The sequence below is a fragment of the Capsicum annuum genome, chromosome 3 (genome assembly GCF_002878395.1).
Source record: "Capsicum annuum cultivar UCD-10X-F1 chromosome 3, UCD10Xv1.1, whole genome shotgun sequence".
NCBI lineage: Eukaryota > Viridiplantae > Streptophyta > Magnoliopsida > Solanales > Solanaceae > Capsicum > Capsicum annuum.
In genome coordinates, this window is record NC_061113.1 from 259332892 (window position 1) to 259347669 (window position 14778).

The following is a 14778-nucleotide window of genomic DNA, read 5'->3' on the forward strand; positions in this document are numbered from 1 at the left end:
AAACTTGCTTAAATTCTTGATAAGCAGTCATTCTTGATCTGACCTACATCTTCATTGGGAAAGATCCAACCTCGTCCATTATTGTTTGAAGGTCATACCGCTCCAAAAAAAATGTACCTTGAACAATATGGCACGGACAAGGGATCATTATCCCCATCAACACTATTTCGTCCACTTCCCTCACTCTCTTCACTGTCACCACTATCACTATACAATATTTTCACAAGAATCGACGTATCAACTTATCTCCTTTAACTCTGAATCTGATTCAGACACTTTCTCTTCAATTGTCTTTCTTCTTGAGACATTTTCAATTGCCTCATTTTTTCTTTTTCTACTGCTATCAACAACATCAGACACGATACCAACTTTTTGTTTAACACTGAGTATTTTTTTAGTCATTTTCAATAAAATCTAAACTTACAAAATAAGTCTGCCATTTTCAGTTCATAGAACACAAGTCTACTAATAGAAAAAACTCAAATGCTCATATGAAAACCCCAAAAAAAAACTAAGAATACACAACCATTAAACAGTTCACTACACAAAAATATCATAACTAAATCAAAATTCAACATGAAGTATCAAAACTCAACTATTGCTAAAAATCAAACTAATTACCTATGAATCTTTTAATTTTCACTATTTCATCAATCATATTTTAAAAGAATTTCATAGACCACAAGTCTGCGGACAGAAACAAGTCACTGTTTGAATCAAATTGCCAAAACACCCACGGAGCATCATTTGAGAATCTCGCCCATTTTAAGTTCATTATCTGCACTTCACTTTAGTTAGTAATAGCTGGCAAAGATCTTAGACCCTTCCACAACCATTGGACTCTTAAGCGTATCTCAACCTTTATCTTGCCAGGTCACGGTCAAGTGTTTGTTCCCTTACTTCCAAAGCAAGGCAAACTATGCTAATATGACACTGGCCTCTTGTATCTTGACTATTACTCTTACCGGTTACATTCTAACAATAGCATTTGAAGGGTTATTAAATTTTGTTGATTCTCAAGCGCCTTGTGTTTTTAGTTCTCTTTAAATGTATTACATAAATTGGGACATTAAATATCTGTATCAAAATTAAATACACATTTCTTCAACCCTGGTAGATTTTACCATTTATGTAGTTTACCCATTACCATGGTTGTCTATGAAAACACGCCAAGTGAATGATGCCCAACATTCTTATTTAATGAAGAGATCCATCTATTCTTTGCCATGGGAATTAATACTCAGCTGCAAACTCTTTCCAATAGGCAGTGGAGTTTTCCTAATTGACATGATAAATCAATCAAAAACAAGACACATGAAATTGTTCTATATGAGGTATTTTTTTACAACGAGAAACAAACAATGTCACTAATATGATGTCGTTTGTGCTGATGATGCAAGTTTGGCTTTAACCATCTAAAAAACAAGACACCATCATAGCGAAGCTTCATCCCTGATACAAACTGCATGCTTTATTGTTCAAACTGTTGCCTTAACTGCAGCTGATGTTGTTGGTGTAGTAAATGGGCTTACTATATTGGTAGCAAATGCCGTAACAACTGTTGTTGCTTCAGATTCTACTGCAAAACTAAGGCCTATATCTAAGGATTGGGTTTTTATATGTGCAAAAGATCTTATCTTTTCTACAGCTGTTGTAGAACCTACTGCTGCAGAATATTTTCTTACTTAATGTGTATCCACAGTTTCTTTTGCGTTTGCGATAAAGCAATAGGATCCTGAATGAATGATCCTGAAACTCTAAGGCCTTGACCGTTGGGCTGACCATTGGCTAGCTTAACTTGCCCAACTATAGATGTGGGCAATGAGGTGGCACTAGAAGTTACACGACATTATTGATTATGTTGAGGTTTATGGGAGACAGAATCTTTGTCATTTATTAAGATTGATAATTTTTGCAACCAGTAAATGAGTGATTAACTATAGACTATAGTGCAAGTGTAGAATATGTGGTGTGTTACAAAGAAATGATACCAACTTTTACCTATGTTATTATAATTTAAACAATATAGCTCAACCAGAATTCTATTCTAGTTTCTTTCACAGTAATGATACATAGGAAACTAAGGGTCTGTGTTGATAATAACATGATATTATCTGATATGTCCTATTGAGTGTTTTCATCTGACACAGTTCTATAAAGTACTAAGTGAAATATTCTTATCTCAACAGCTACGATATCGGTATGGCTTTGTTGAGGTCTATTGAACTACATCAAAAACATGAAAAACTTTTGAGTTGCTCTTACTAAGTGGACCATTGCATAGAACTTATATTCAATTACTTACTACCTAGTGTCTGATACAGTATCTTCATTTCCTAATCCATGTGTCTATGCTACATTAGGGTACATAACCATGATTATGCTAATAATTATGATAAATTAAAACTTATATAACACCAAGCTATATTTCAACTCTCCTAAACTACTACTTCTGTTGGATTTGTATTAGTCTTAAGATGTTTTGGTCTATGTTGCCCTAAATTGTCTTCATACTTGAATTATCTTTTTTTACAAAATTTTGCAGGAATATGAAAATGGGGAAAAAGAGCGCCATTTTCTTGAGGTCTACGAAGAGACGCATAGGAATAAAAACAAGGATGGTACAAGAGGAGATTGGGTCGAAACGCATGCTAAGAATGCATATGTAAGATAATAACTTTTACATACATTATTTTATTATTACTCAACTTTGTTTGTGTTCATACTGACAAATAATTTTTCTTTCAGAAAGAATTTCAAAAAAGCATAGAAAAGTGGCGTCAAACCCGACCTACTTCAGAGGATGGTACCATGGTCCAACCATCACCTGTAGAGATGAATAGTATGTGGACAACTGTGGTAGGTGGTATAAAGAAAGGTAGAACCTATGGGACAGGGGTTCTCCAATCCTTGAGTAGTCCTTCGTTGTTTCCCAGTTCCTCTTCTACTTTGCAAATTGTGGAAGAAATGGAAGCGATAAAAAAGCAAATTGTGGAATTGATACAGAAATATGCAACTAACGATGCTAAGTTTGCTATATTTGAGGAGTTGGTTAAGAAGCACATTTGCAAGTATTTCATGATGATAAGGAATATAATGGATCTGATGATAATTAGATTGTAGTTATTATTATTGTTTTTGGTTATGACATTTGGATGTTTAAACTATTTGATTTGATGTTTGTTTTGAATGTTTTCAAGTGGTTGTATTTATAAATTTTTGTCGTGTTTGATCCTATTGTGAAAAATACATTAGTTATGTTATATATAATCTGAAAGTAGTGTAAGCTAATGCAATATAATAATTATTAAATAATTATTTATTAAATAATAATAATTTTTAAATAATAATTATTAAATCATTATTTATTAAATTTTTTACTACAGTAGTTGAAAAAAATATAATTATTAAATAATTATTTATTAATTTTCTATCTACAGTGGTTGGAATAATTATAATTATTAAATAATTATTTATTAAATTTTTGACTGCAATAGTCGGAATAATTATAATTATTAAATAATTATTTATTAATTTTTTGACTATAGTAGTCGGAATAATTATAATTATTAAATAATTATTTATTAAATTTTCCAGTACCCCAGTTGGAAAATTTATAATTATTAAATAATTATTTATTAAATTTTCGACTAGAGTAGTCGGGATATTTATAATTATTAAATAAATACTTGTTAGATGTCCGACTATGTTTTAGACTAAAGTAGTCGAAAATTTCTGAGTACTGTAGTCAGAAATTTCCGACTACTGTAGTTGGAAATGTTTTTCCGACAAGCTATATTCCGACTACCATGAAATAGTTGGAAAGTAGTCGGAACTACCTTATTTTCTAATCACATTTCGACTACATTAGCCATCGAAAAATAATGTTTTCTAGTAGTGACAACTCTTAAAATAACAATTATCCCACCATTCAACACCTCATTTCAAAAAGAAAATCAGAACTAAACCAAAACTCCTTAAAAAGAATTTCAAAATTCAACACCGTGATCAGCGAAAAACTGTTAAAACTGTCGAATCAAACCTCAACCATTGCTTTAGAATCAAACTAATTACCTATAAAAATATCATATTTTAACTCTTAATTAATCAAATTCAAAAAAAAATAATCTACATCACTATGAAAAGATTAGAAATAAAACCTGTTTAAATGGATCTAAAAATAATCAAAACTTGATTTTAACTAAGCTTACAAAGAAACAGCGAGCTCTTAGCAGCTGGAGAAGAAGGAGAATCAAAAATGGCATTTGGGAGCAACTACTTGGAATAGCGGGAATTGAGAAAATTGAAGATGTGAGAGAGAGGGTTTTTTTTAAATATTGAAAGAAGTAGGGGTGTTAGGTGTATTATATTAAATTCTCAAAGTTATAAAAATGATGAAATGGTCCTTTGACCCACGTGTGGATCCTACTTTTACAACTTTTTCCCACCTTTTTTACTCTTATCCTAAAACTTAAATGAAAAAAAAGAAGAAAATGAGTAGATATATGACAAAATAATTTTGGAAAGTGGGTCCTATGCCAATTTTTTCCCACTTTATTGAGTAAATTAGAAATTATTCAATAATGGGGAGCAAATGGACCCCATTAAGGTGTTTATTGGTTGTTGAAAAAGAAAGAAAGAAAGAAAGAAAAAGCCTATCATTTTTGTTACTATAGTGACCAAAAGTCCAGTTTGCCCCCTATATTTTGAGTGATCAGTTTATTTAGGATTGTTAAATTTACACAATATAATTATTATCAAAGTACATTAAAGGTTTTTATTCAACAAAAAAGAGTGATTTCCGACCAGGTGCGACCAGTGAGTTAAAATCATAATGTAGAATGAAAATTGGAGAGAACAAAACAAGCATGATGGGAACAAGAATTATATAAGGGATATATTCATGTTTATCGTCACATGTTTAAAGATTGCTTGGGGAATTATAGTGGAAAGTTTAAAAACTCTACTTTGGGAACTCACCAATGAATTTTGTAATTTGTTCACAAATCAATGATTAGTAGCCAACTTTGTTTTTCTCTAACTCTTTTAATATATTCTAATATTTTTAATCTATATAATATCCATCTAAATAATAACTATTATTATTTGAGTAATAACTATCTGAATAATATAAGCTAAGATCATGCATATCTTCTAACCATTCTAGACTTAATGATTCTTCATTAAATATTTTTTCCCATATTATTTTCTTTATGGCTTTTATTTCTAAGTCTTTAATGATATATAAAACAAGTATCAATTGTTTTTACAAATTGTTCGAAAGGACTTTCTATTTGTATTTTATTAATTTTATTTTTTCCTGTTATTTTATATTTTGTTGTTAATACATATAGATTTTTACATCTTGCTGTAAATATTTTACTTCCTGGGGTTAGTTCTATTCCTGATATTTTCCAATATAATACTAATGATTTATCTATGTTTTTATCTGTTATTGCTACCGAATAATTCGCACTTATTATAAATTTAAATTTTTGGTATATTAAATTTCCTCTTATAGAAGTTATTATACTTTTTTCTATAGGTTTTATAATTCTATCATTTGTTAAATATAATTCTATTGGTGTATATCTATTTAAGTTATCCGAGTTATCCGCACCCCCCTCCAAATGGTATCAGAGCCTAGTTATTTAAAAGGTAAAGATGGTATATGTATGAGTTATTTACCAAGTTATTTAAAAAAGAAATGAAATGATGGTACGTATTTGTTAGTTATGGCATGTTTATGGCATGTTGGCAAAGAATGTCAAAGATATTTAACTTGTTAGGTATACAATAGGAATGATAATTAATAGGATATTTAATATGTTAGTCATCCAAAAATGTTATGAGGCAAAATTAATAATGAGATATATACAACCTAAGCTAATGTAGTCGAAATGTGATCGGAAAATAAGGTAGTTCCGACTACTTTCCGACTATTTCATGGTAGTCAGAATATAGCTTGTCGGAAAAATATTTTCAACTACAGTAGTCGGAAATTTTCGACTACAGTACTCGAAAATTCCCGACTACTTTAGTCGAAAATATAGTTGGATATTTAACAAATATTTATTTAATAATTATAAATATTTCGACTACTCTAGTCGAAAATTTAATAAATAATTATTTAATAATTATAAATTTTCCAACTGGGGTACTCGGAAATTTAATAAATAATTATTTAATAATTATAATTATTTCGACTACTATAGTCGAAATTTAATAAATAATTATTTAATAATTATAATTATTCCTACTATTGCAGTAAAAAATTTAATAAATAATTATTAATAATTATAATTATTCCGACCACTGTAGTCAAAAAATTAATAAATAATTATTTAATAATTATATTTTTTTCAAATACTGTAGTTAAAAATTTAATAAATAATAATTTAATAATTATTATATTGCATTAGCTTACACTACTTTCAGATTATATACAATATAACTAATGTGTCTTTCACAATAGGATCAAACACGACAAAAAATTATAAATACAACCACTTTAAAACATTCAAAACAAACATCAAATCAAATAGTTTAAACATCTAAATGTCACACCCAAAAACAAGAACAATAACTACAATCTAACTATCATCAGATTGATTATATTCCCCATCATCATGAAATACTTGCGTGTGTGCTTCTTAACCAACTCCTCAAATTTAGCAAACTTAGCATCGTTAGCTGCACATTTCTGCGTCAATTCCACAATTTACTTTTTTATCGCTTCCATTTCTTCCACAGTTTGCAAAGTAGAAAAGGAATTGGGAAACAACGAAGGACTACTCAAGGATTGGAGAACCCTTGTCCCATAGGTTCTACCTTTCTTTAAACCACCTACCACAGTTGTCCACATATTATTCATCTCTGCAGGTGATGGTTGGACCATGGTACCATCCTCTGAAGTAGGTTGGGTTTGACGCCACTCTTCTATACTTTTTTTAAATTCTTCCTGAAAGAAAAATTATTTGTCAGTATGTACACAAGCAAAGTTGAGTAATAATAAAATAATGTATGTAAAAGTTATTATCTTACATATGCATTCTTAGCATGCGTTTCGACCCAATCTCCTCTTGTACCGTCCTTGATTTTCTTCATATGCGTCTCTTCGTAGACCTCAAGAAAATGGTGCTCCTTTTCTCCATTTTCATATTCCTGCAAAATTTTAGAAAAAAAGATAACGCAAGTATGAAGACAAGTTCGGGCAACATAGACCAAAACATCTTAAGACTAATATAAATCCAACATAAGTAGTAGTTTAGGAGAGTTGAAATATATCTTGGTGCTATATAAGTTTTTATTTATCATAATTATTAGCATAATCATGGTTATGTACCCCAACGTGGAATAGGCACATGGATTAGGAAATGGAGATACTGTATCAGACACTAGGTAGTATATAATTGAATATAAGTTCTGTGCAATGGTCCACTTAGTAAAAGCAACTCAAAAGTTTTTCATGTTTTTGATGTAGTTCAATAGACTTCAACAAAGTCATACCGATATCGTAGCTTTTGAGACAAGAACATTTCACTCAGTACCTTACAAAACTGTGTCAGATGAAAACACTCAATAGGACATATTAGAAAATATCATGTTATTATTAATAGCAGACCCTTAGTTTCCTATGTATTATTATTGTGAAAGGGACTAGAATAGAATTCTGGTTGAGCTATATTGTTTAAATTATAATAACATAGCTAAAAGTTGGTATCATTTCTTTGTAACACACCACATATTCTACACTTGCACTATAGTCTATAGTTGATCACTCATTTACTGGTTGCAGAAAATATCAATCTTAATAAATGACAAAGATTCTAACTCCCATAAACCTCAACATAATCAACAATGTATAATAGCTTCTAGTGCCACCTCATTGCCCACATCTATAGTTAGGTAAGTTAAGCTAGCCAATGGTCAGCCCAACGGTCAAGGCCTTAGATTTTCAGGATCATTCATTCAGGATCCTATTGCTTTATCACAAATGCAAAAGAAACTGCGGCTAGACATTAAGTAAGAGAATATTCTGCAACAGTAGGTTCTACAACAGCTGTAGCAAAGATAAGATCTTTTGCACATATAGAACCCCAGTCCTTAGTTACAGGCCTTAGTTCTGTAGTAGAAGCTGAAGTAACAACAGTTGTTATAGCATTTGCTACCAATGTAGTAAGCCTATTTACTGCACCAACAACAACATCTTCAGTTAAGGCAACAGTTTGAACAACAAAGCATGCAGTCTGTATTAGGGATGAAGCTTTGCTATGATGGTGTCTTGTATTTTATATGGTTAAAGCCAAACTTGCATCATCAGCACAAACGATATCATATTAGTGACATTGTTTATTTCTTGCTGTAAAAAAATACCTCATATAGAACAAGTTCATGTGTCTCATTTTTGATTGATTTATCATTTCAATTAAGAGAACTCCACTGCCTATTGGAAAGAGTTTGCGGCTGAGTATTAATTCCCATGGCAAAGAAGAGATGGAGCTATTCATTAAACGAGAATGTCGGGCATCATTCATTTGGCGTGTTTTCACAGTGAACCATGGTAATGGGTCAACTACATAAATGGGAAAATCTACCAGGGTCAAAGAAATGTGTATTTAATTTTGATAAAGATATTTAGTGTCCTAATTTATGTAATACATTTAAAGGGGGCTAAAAACACAAGGTGATTGAGAATCAACAAAATTTAATAACCCTTCAAATGCTATTGTTAGAATGTAACCGGTAAGATTAATAGTCAAGATACAAGAGGCCAGTGTCATATTAGCATAGTTTGCCTTGCTCTGGAAGTAAGGAAACAAGCACTAGATTGTGACCTGACAAGATAAAGGTTGAGATAAGCTTAAGAGTCCAATGGTTGTGGAAGGGTCTGAGATCTTTGCCAGCCATTACTAACTAAAGTGAAGTGCAGATAATGAACTTAATATGGGCGAGATTCTTAAATGATGCTCCGTGGGTGTTTTGGTAATTTGATTCAAACAGTGACCTGTTTCTGTTCGTAGACTTGTGGTCTATGATATAAGAATGCCCTAGATTGAAATTAAATTTTAGACATATGAAATTCTTTTAAAATATGATTGATTAAATAGTGAAAATTGAAAGATTAATAGGTAATTAGTTTGATTTGTAGCAATAGTTTGATTTTTAGCAATAGTTGAGTTTTGATACTGCATGTTGAATTTTGATTTAGTTATGATATTTTTGTGTAGTGAACTGTTTAATGGTGGTGTATTCTTAGTTTTTTTTGGGTTTTCATATGAGCATTGAGTTGTTTCTATTAGTAGACTTATGGTCTATGAATTGAAAATGACAGATTTATTTTGTAGGTTTAGATTTTATTGAAAATGGCTAAAAAATACTCAGTGTTAAACACAAAGTTGGTATCATTTCTAATGTTGCTGATAGCAGTAGAAAAAAGAGAAAATGAGGCAATTGAAAATGTCTCAAAAAGAAAGAAAATTGAAGACAAAGTGTCCGAATCAGATTCAGAGTTAAAGGAGATAAGTTGATATGCCGATTCTAGTAAAAATATTGTCGAGTGTAGTTCTAGTGGTGACAGTGAAGAGAGTGATAGAAGTGGAAGAAACAGTGTTGATGGGGATAATAATCCCTTGTCCGTGCCATATTTTTCAAGGTACATTTTTATGGAGCGGTATGACCTACAAACAATAATGGACGACGTTGGATCTTTCCCCATGAAGATGTAGGTCAGATCAAGAATGACTGCTTATCAAGAATTTAAGCAAGTTTTCGTCGACCAACACTTGAATAAAAGTATAAAACGATCCTGTTTTGGACACCTGAGAAACCTGTCGGAATATCTCAAATCCAATGGGCAGATGGTCCATTGTTTATTATTCCGACGTGTTAAGAATGATAAGATGTGTCATGAGATGTAGTTTTGCATGAATAATAAGCCTGTTTGTTTTGGCTTGAGAGAGTTTTGTTTGATCACGGGGTTGAATTGCTCATCATACCCAGTGAATCAAAATTGAAGGTGTTAGAGAAGGTGGAGCATTTCTGCTTTAAGGTGACTAAAAATAAAAATATTATGGTGGCCAACTTGTTACAATTGATTAGAGGGATAAGTTGAACGAGGAGCACAATTTTAAGTGTTGTTTACTATGGTTCTTGCACACCATGTTGTTTGCAAAAGATCCGATGAAGGTTGTCGACACAAAACTGATTCAAATGGTCGATTCTTTGAGTTTCCTCGAGAGTTATCCGTGGGGGAAAGAGACATTTCAATTGACCATGAACTATTTGAAGAATAAAAGTGACCTAAAGAAGTAGAGGGAAGTATTTGATAAGAAGCAGAAGGTCTCCTATGCTCTATTCAGATTTTCCTGGGCATTCTTGGTATCTACCATCAACTCTTTAGTGAGATTATCATAGATTCTTATTTTATTTATACTCTGTCATAGACTCTGAGTCATTTTTTTCACTACTGTACTGCTTAAATATTTCTCTTTAGTTTTTGTATGTAGTAGTATATATCTATGTATACTATACAATTAAGTAATTGTTTAAAATAACTATCCATAAAGTGTTGATATCTACCTGGTGCATTTTTGTATCCAAATGGTAACACATTAAATTCATAAAATCCTTGTGGTTCAGTAAATGCAGTTATCTTTTTAGATTCTTCTTCTAACTTTAAATGGTAAAATCCTGATTTACAATCAAATTTACTAAAGTAATTATATCCTTGTATTTGTCTTATTTTTAATATTTTATTTGGTATTGGATAATTATATGTCATAGTTTTTGCATTTAGGTTCCTATAATCAATGACCATTCTACTTTTTCCTCTTTTTTGTTCACTATGTTTATTTATTATAAATGCTGGACTATTGTGTTTACTATTACTTTTTTGTATATATTATTTTTCTAATAATTCATCTATATGCATTTTAAATTCTTTTAAATCATCAAAGTTACATGTTAATGGTTTCTGAGTTATTATGCTATTTTTATCTATTAGCTCAATTTTTACAGTATTTTTATGTTTTTTCCATCCTTTTAATGGATCTTCACTGTATAATTGTCTTAATTTTTTCTTTATTATTTCTACCTTATTTATTGAAAATATAGTCATTTCTTCTTTATTTATTGAAACTATAACTAGTTCTATTGTGTCTTCAGTATTTTTTATATTTTCTAATTTTTGTGTGATTTTTTCACTTTCTTTTATCCAATCAGTTTTCTTTCTAATTTTATTTATAACTCTTTTTGCTCTTACTTTTTGTTTACATGGTGTTGTAAACCACCAATCTATTTTAGTTATTATATGTGGGTATAATTTATCTAAAAATGGCATTCCTAAAAGCATATCTTTTGATGTTAGTTCATAATTATAGATTTCTTCTATTGTTATTATTTTATCCCATATCTGTATTTTTACATTTGTAGCTTTATATGTGTAACACCCCGTATTCAAGTACGTGTATTGGCGTATTCAAGTACGTGTATTGGACTTAGTTATATGGAATTAATTTTTTTATTTTATTTATACTAGAATTAATTCAAGTACTTGTATTGGCGTATTCAAGTACGTGTATTGGCGTATTCAAGTACATGTATTGGTCTTAGTTATATGGTTCCATGCAAAGGTTATTGAATAAGCTTACCAACGATATAAAGATTTCCAAAAACGGATAGGTTTCGGATATAATCGAGCACGTTGAAACTATAAAACAGTGGTCGGGATATTTGGGAATAGTAAATGTGCAGGAAAATTTCCTGCACACAAACTACTGAGGCCAGCTGAATTTTTTGATCAACTTCAAATGATCATAACTCCCTTAATATAATGAATTGGGGAGAGTTGTGACCTATGAAAAGAAATATATTTGAGTCTTCTTTCCAATGCAATTGGTTTCATCCAAATCCAACGTCTGAGTAAGGAGTTATACTCATTTTACTTCAGCCTATCAAAATAGATTTTTAGGGTCAACTTCAAATGACCATAACTCCTTGTACAGGACGAACTGGGTGGCCTACTTTATATGAAATGAAAGCCCTTTGAATTATCCTTCCAATGATACCAATTTCACCCAAATCTGATATCGGAGCAAAGAGTTATGGTCGATCTACTTTAGCTTATCAAAACAGTCCACCAAAGGACAGATTTGACATTATTTAAATTTTAAAGGCATTTTGGTCATTTTCTATTATATTATGGACGGGAATATTTGTATATATACATGTATATGAGTTCAAAAACTCATTTTCATCATCAATCATTGAGAAAGAACAAACCCTAGCCAAATTTGACCTTTAAATTACTTTTGATTCAACCGTAGAAATTTCAAAGTAATCCGATAACTGCGTTTGTCATCTCGAGAGCTTCGAACGGCACCTATTATTTGTGCAAACAGGATTGCATAATCAAGAGATAAATTTTAAGGTATGAATATTGTTTTCCTTTGTTGTTTTCCATATTTATATGTGTGATAGAGGATTATATGTATTGGTTGTTATTGAAAGGTGATGAAAATAGGGTTATGGACTATTTTGCATGGTTTGGTTGTATTGAATTGTGGAAGGTGAATATGGTAATTGAGTTAAGGAAGGTGGATATGGTGATATACTATTGAATTGATGATTATTTATGTCTATGGTTCAATTTGGTTTAAATTGGTTGGAAGGACAAATGAATCCAAACTTGATATTGGAAGATGTTGTATGAATATGCATGGAATGTGAATGTAATTGGAGTATAAGAGGGTTAAAGTGACACCCTTTATGGTGTAATTAAGGCTTACTACTTAACCACTAGTTTGGTGAATTCAAATAATTGAATTGTGACGTTTGGTCACTAATACTAGATTGCTATATATGTTCATTGTAGATAAGTAATCCGAAAAGACGGGAAGTCCATTTGGGACTAGTATTGAAAGTTGACATCAGGTATGTAAAGCATACTCTATACCATATCTTTGGCATGAAAGTGAACAATTGTTCTCTTAAGAAAGTTTCCAAAGTTATTCAGTAACATGTGATCCATAATGGTTTTGTATGATGTCCTACGTTACCAATGAACTTGTTTCCCCCCTACAAGATGTCAAGACATTCCAATACTTACTTGTTTTCCAAATCTTACATGTTTATTGCACTAATGAATGTCAGAAGGTATCCGGTTACTCAAACAAGATCCATGTGCTATTAATGACTCCAAAACGTTTCATTGATATACCAATAAGTTCCTACTTCATTGTTATGGCATTGATGACTACAAAACACTTCATTGATGTGCCAATGAGTTCTTACTTCATTGTTATTGCATTGATGGTCTATTTATATGTCTCTTATTGATGTATCATTATTTCAAAGTATCAAAAATGCGGTGGCGACCGAAATAACAATCTCAAAGATTTATTGAACTAAGTGATGGAAGTTCTCTCTTATCGGATGGTATCCCAGGGGCATAAGCCTATCATGGGTCGATCCCTATTTATGTGTTTATGGGTGGTATCCCAGGGGCATAAGCCTATCATGGATCGATCCCAGTTGATATGTACTGTAGGCAGCCTAATGGTCTCAGTACAGTACAGTAATGATTACAAAGATGTTAAGAACGAAGGTAAAGTGATTGAATAAATACAATGTACATGTTGTCATAAGTTCTAGTAAGTGTGATCCACTTCTATTACGATTTATTTACTTGTTTCTGATTTCTATTGAGCTCCTATATCATATGTGATTATCTATAGCTTTACATACTCAGTACATATTTCGTACTGATATCCCCCAAGGAGGACCTGCCTTTTGTGCTGCAGGCACAGGTACCTCAGCTCATACACCGTACAAGTAGGAGCCAGGATATCCAGATGCTTTTGGTGAGCTCCAGTTTGCTTCGGGGCTTTCCGTGTCATATCCAGTCACTTTTGGTATTGTATAGAAGTTAGTTATATGGCGGGGTGTGTCCCGACCTTAGTTAAACTCTGTGTATTGTCTAGAGGCTTTGTAGACCTAATGTACAGTCAAGGTGGTGTTTTGTTAATAGACGTGATGGCTCCAACGGCCAAGTATTGTATATACATATATATGTATGCTCGAGTTTATACAGGTGATTATTTCCTTTTATATGCGACATGATGCTGTCCGAATTTTGGGTTGTCATAGAGATATGCATGGAAAGTATAAGGTTATGAGCTAGTTCTCCCGGGCCTCCTCGGTTATGGGTGTCAGTCCACCTCAATAGGATTTGAGGCGTGACAATATGTAATTAAACTTCCTTCATTATTAAATCGTTTGACTACTATTGGTATTTTTAACTTATCCCATTTACCTTTTAGTAACAATTGTATCTACATAAGTTTGTTTCTGCTCCTATATCAATCATAGGTGTAAATACCTATTATAATATCCTTCTACTATTATTTTTACAAGTACATATATTTTCATATCATGTCAAAGCTCTTTTTATTAATAATTTTTCTTTATTATATGTTATAGATAATTGTGTGTGTTCTATATTGTATGGTTTTACTTGTTCTAACCATTTTATTCCTAATATTATGTCTGTTTTTTGCATATCTTCCTTTATTTCAACTTCTATTTTTATTTTTCTAACTCCTATTATTATTTCTTTTTCTGCCGTATTCTTAATGTTTATTAGACTCCTTGGTAGATCTGGGCATATTTTACTATTAGATTTTATTTCTTCAGTTTTTACTAGATATTTTGCAATATTATTTTCTTCTTGTCCTGTGTTTAAGAGTATTACATATTCTTTTTCATTTATTGTTCCTG

General features: G+C 31.3%; 1 pseudogene; it reads right to left on the minus strand.

Moving 5' to 3' along the window:
• Positions 1–6721: 6721 nt before the first annotated feature.
• Positions 6722–14421, minus strand: LOC124896910 (annotated as a pseudogene).
• Between the last annotated feature and the right edge of the window lie 357 nt (positions 14422–14778).